Source organism: Mastomys coucha, unplaced genomic scaffold, assembly GCF_008632895.1.
Source record: "Mastomys coucha isolate ucsf_1 unplaced genomic scaffold, UCSF_Mcou_1 pScaffold5, whole genome shotgun sequence".
NCBI classification, from domain to species: Eukaryota; Metazoa; Chordata; class Mammalia; order Rodentia; family Muridae; genus Mastomys; species Mastomys coucha.
In genome coordinates this window covers 40,451,349-40,456,716 of record NW_022196911.1, presented here as the reverse complement: position 1 = coordinate 40,456,716, position 5,368 = coordinate 40,451,349, and positions in this window count along the sequence as shown.

The window sequence follows — 5,368 nt, the reverse complement described above, 5'->3', positions numbered from 1 at the left end:
TTCTTGCTCTGGGGTTGTGCAAATACAATGAGGCTCCCTGAGGGCCTCACCGTGTGAGAGGAGGCAAAGCTGGAAGAGAGATGGACGCCATTGCCCCCGGCCTATTTTAAATGTGAGGAAGGGTACCCAGGATAACCAAGTGAATTATATTGATCACCTGCCTCGACTTTGTTTGGCCCCACGACTTTCGATGCCTTTCTTTAAGTCACTCCAGACATAGAAATACCTCTTTCTCAAACATTTCAGGGAAAGAAAACTCATATTCCCTTGGTTACTTATCCCAAGATATTCAGTACTCAGATATTTTGGGAAACAAATTAGTATCTTAGCAAATTAATTGTCAGGTGGGCTATACTGTCTGAGGACATTTGATACATTATGGACATTTATTATGTATATTAATCTACTCTAAATGGCTTATTGATATGATGATCTATTTTATGGTAATGGTGTTTGTTTCTAGACTTCTGGCTACAAATTTCACAGCTTTAATGGGCAAACTCTGTAATTCACACCTCAAGCTCTCATTATTTACTTGCTTGGGTGCTCAAAGAAACATAAATTAGGATGTTTATTGCAGTGGCAAAAAAATTAGTACAATTATAAATGTTCATTAGTATAGCCCTTGTTAAATAAATACTGTGCATGGCAGAATAGGAACGGTTCCCTCTCATTTAATAACAGTAAAGCCTTGGCAAAAATGAAAAGCCACTACCTAAGGGCCCTAGAGAGTGAACGATGATAATTAGCAGATTTGCGAAAGAAGTCCACATTTAAGAAGCCCGCTTGAGTACATTTTGATATTTCTATGGCTGGGTCTTAGATTGGGCTCATTGCTTTCTTTATGGGAAAAAAAAAACAGAAACAGAGTTTGTTATAAACACCAATGTTGATCTAGAAGTTGATTTTCAGTATTAGGCTATAGGTTTCGTTCTGATTTATCAATGTGTGCAAGAATACAAATAACTGTTGACTGATTGCAACTTTTGGAAACTTAATAAAGGGGGAGAGGAGAAGAAACACATGAATTCTCTCTACATATGCTTTCTAAACTCTTAAAAGCCACCAGTAGTGTTCAGATTAAATAAGGGGAGGTGGGACAGGATCCCCTTATATGATAAAGATCAACAAAAGGTTAATGGAATAAGGGAGAACATGAAAATTGAAGCAAAATACATTGTTGGAAGTGGAAATATGCTAATAATTCAGTTTGGAATAAATACAAGTACTAACATAATTACAGATTCCAAAGAAGGGACACAATGGCTCATATACAGAAAAAAAATGGTGGGATTATTGCTATTATGTATGACTATAACAAACATGTATGTGTGATCTCTGTCTTCTTCAATGGAAGTGGAATTGCCCCTATATACACACAGGTTTCATATCCATAGGTTCAACCAGTCATGGATTAAAAATACTAGGAAAGCTAAATATACCTGTATGTATTTTCTAGACTTTTCCCCTATCATTGTCCCCCAAGTAATACATTAAAATGGCTATCCTCGTAGTATTTATATTAGGTAGTATAAATAACATAAAGAGGATTCAAGTCCATGGAAAATGTGTGTAGGTTATATGCAAATGCATTCTGTTTCATAGAGCAGGCTTGAGCATCTACAGGTCTTAGTGTCTGTATGTGTCCTGGAGCCAAACCCCCATAGATAGTAAAGAATGATGGGTTTATATTTTTAGAATTTCCCTGTACACTATGGCAGCTCATGACTAACACGAGGCTGTCAAAATTAATTTTGCTTTCTTAGGTAACACCCAAATTCCATGCTTCAGTTGAACTCCCCATTTGTCAAGTACTAAATGGAGTGGGGAGGGACATGGCTCACCAATTGAATGCTTGCTAGTATGTGCATTTAAGAAAATGGAGCACAACATGCTGAGTGGCCACGTGTGGTTAGGTACTACTGCAGTAGCAGCTGAGAGGCAGAATATTTCTGTCACTGAAGAACATCCAGTTGTCCAATGCTTCTTAGAACATGGGATGCTCAGTCATGCTGTGCTATGCACTGGATTAAACACAGCTGCATAGAAGGCACACATTGTTTGCTGCTTAAAATCCATCCTTGTTTTCCAGGTAGGGGAGTAAGGAGCTGGCATGGGGGAGTCTTGGCCTTTTCAGCAGGGCTCTTGCCTCTCCTCCTTCAATGATAAGACAGCATTAGCTTTGCTGGAGAAGATCTGAAGATTTTCGTGGTTCCTTCCAGGATGGGAGATACAGAATGATAGCAAGACTATTGATAACAAGGTGAAGGTTCTAACCATTTCGAGATGAAGAAATGACTGTCATTTAAACAGAGACTGTCATTTAAACAGAAATGCATGGTGAGCATGGTGTTTGAATCCTTGGTGTCACATAACCTCTAGATCCAATCTTATCCAAAGCTCACCTCACTTCATTTTGATCCCATGAACTCACACTGACCTTCAGTGCTGATGTCATAGCATTGTTCATTTCCTAGAGCATGGTGCTCCTGGTAACTTGAGTCCAGCTTTGTATGTTCCTGCTCGTACAGTGAGACAGTTTAATGGGATGTTTTCAGAGGAGAATGACGAGGAGGGTGAGAGGACCTCAAGGAAACATGTCTCTTCTATTCTTATGACCACATTAAGAGTTCGTTCCTAGCCAAACCCTACAGCCAGCATGACCAATTTGATATTTCTTAAATTCCCCTGGGAGGAAGGGTTCTAAAAGCATTCAGTCTTCACTTTAAGTAATATCATAGAAGAAAGGAGGCCACCTGATAAAAGTCCCTGAATCCACAAAACTTCCTGTATTGCTGTGACAAAAAAAAGGAGCACAAATCATGTAGAATTACATTCCTTTTAAATATAAGTGGCATTCATCCCAGTGCAGGGCTGCATTTTAATAACTGCACTACTCCATGATGTGTCAAGTTGTAGGATATTATAAAAGAAAACCAGTGGGTTATTATTTTTGTGCCATTTTCTAATGTGGTACATTTTTATAAAATCCCACAGATTGAGTTAATATTGTAAAGCACTGTGCATAACCTCATTGGGAATATTGTAAGGCAGCCCTTTTCAAAGCTGATAGAAATGGCAATAAGATAGGATGGGGGTGGAGAAATCTTTCTCGGAGATCTGGAGATAAGGAGATAAGGCTTTCTATGCACTCCCAACACTGTTCTCTGGGATGAAGAGATGCTTCAGTGAGTAAAACTTCTTTTTCAAGAATGAGGACCTGAGTTTGGATCCCCAGCACCTGTATAACAAAACCAGGTAAGGCCATAGCCCCAGCTCTGGAAAGCTGAGGCAGGAGGATATTGAGGCTCACTGGCCAACAGGTCTACATGAAAGTTATCTCTAAGTAAAACCCCTTGTCTCCTAATAGAAGGTAGAATGGTGGAGGAGTAAGCAAAGGTACCAGTGTTAGTCACTAGCCTTTACATGTATACACATAAGCACATATGCATGATACGTGCATACAGTTTTAAATAAATGCACACCAACATAATTCATACACACATATGTACACATACGTACAAAACACAAGTACACATATATGCATGCATAGATACATGTACATAAACACACAAATGCTAACACACATACATATACATGGGTGTACACAGAGAAACATACATGAAGGTATATATATGTACATGTACATGCATACATATCTATGTACACATGTATGTCTATACAACTACACAAACATACACACAACTTTTCTTAACCTTCTGACTTGGAGCTGTCAATTATGCTACTCATTTATCCTCCCTCCACCATGAACAAGAGAGAATGCAGATTCTTCAGAGGGAGCAGCTCTTGTGCAGAAGTTCACCACCTTGCCTGCCCAATGGATTTAAATTTTTAAAACTGTAGATACTGTTTGAACATAAAATTACAGTACAGTTGAACATAGAAGTACGGTATATTTATAGGTACATACCCCCAAAGAAATAGAAGTAGGAACTTAACGAGATACTCTACAGCAAGGTTCAGAGCAATGTTTGCATTGCACAAACCACACATGTATCTAAAGAGTGCTGAACAGATTTTTAAAAGTTGGTGTATGTATGCATGCAGTTTTTAAAAGAGTATGATTCTGACATCTGCTGCAACAAAAATGAGCCTTGATCTCACTTGGCTGAGTGGAAAAGCCAGACACAGAAGAGCAAATATTGTCTGTCTTCATTTTCTATGTGCTTCCTATAACAGGCAAGCTCAGAGACAAGAAATAGAATAGAGGTACCAGAGACTGGAAGGAGGAGGGATTAGAAGGTGTTGTATATGGTAGGCACAGAGTTTATGACAGTGAGGTGATATTGGAGATGGATACTATGGGTGGTAGCATACTGTGAACACATTTAATTCAGAGAAATCTATACATAGCAAATGAGTAACAAGGCTAATCTTTATGTTATATATATTTTTACCACACCAAAAATATAGATGCCAGGGCTTCTTCTCAAGCTTCTTCTATTATTGGTTTGAGGTCTGTCTTAGTTAGGGTTTTATTGCTGTGAACAGACACCATGACCAAGGCAACTCATAACATTTAACTGGGACTAGCTTACTGGTTCAGAGGTTTAGTCTAGTATTAAGGTGGGAGTATACAGGCAGGTATAGTGCAGGAGGACCTAAGAGTTCTACATCTTCTTCTGAAGGCAGCTAGGAAAAGACTGGCTTCCAGGAAGCTGAGATGAGGATCTTAAAGCCCACACCCACAGTAACATACTTCCTTCAATAAGGCCATACTTACTCAAACAAGGCCACACCTCCTAACAATGCCATTCCCTGGGCTAAGTGTATTCAAACCATCACAGGGTTCTCTATAGATGGGGCTAATTAAAAGCAGATCAATATGGTTGGTGTCATGCATGGCCTAACTCTGAAATTTCTCCTACAGGCTTGTGTTTGGAGTGCTTATTTTTCACTTTCTACTGTTTTTTGGAAGCATTGTAACATTTAGGAGGTAGTCCCAGTTAGCAAACACAAGTAACTATGGGCAGGCCTTTAAAATAAAAGCCTGGCCCTTGTGTCTATGTGTTTTCTACTTCTTGGTTCTGGCATGTGAAGAACCATTGATATACATTCTCACTGCCATGTCTCCCTTGCCATGATCTACTAAAATTTTCCTGAAACCATGTAACAAATTATCTTTCCTCTCATGAGAAATTTCTGTCTGGTTTTTTGTTACAATGATAACAAAATACAAATACAGTCAGTTGTCCTGGTTGGCTTCCAGCTTTTATCATACAGTTTCTTTTTTTTCTCTCTCTCTCTTTTTTTTTATTAGATATTTTCTTTATTTACAGGTAAATTTCTCCATTCCTAGTTTCTCCTCCAAAAAACAAAGAAACAAACAAAAACAACAAAAACAAAC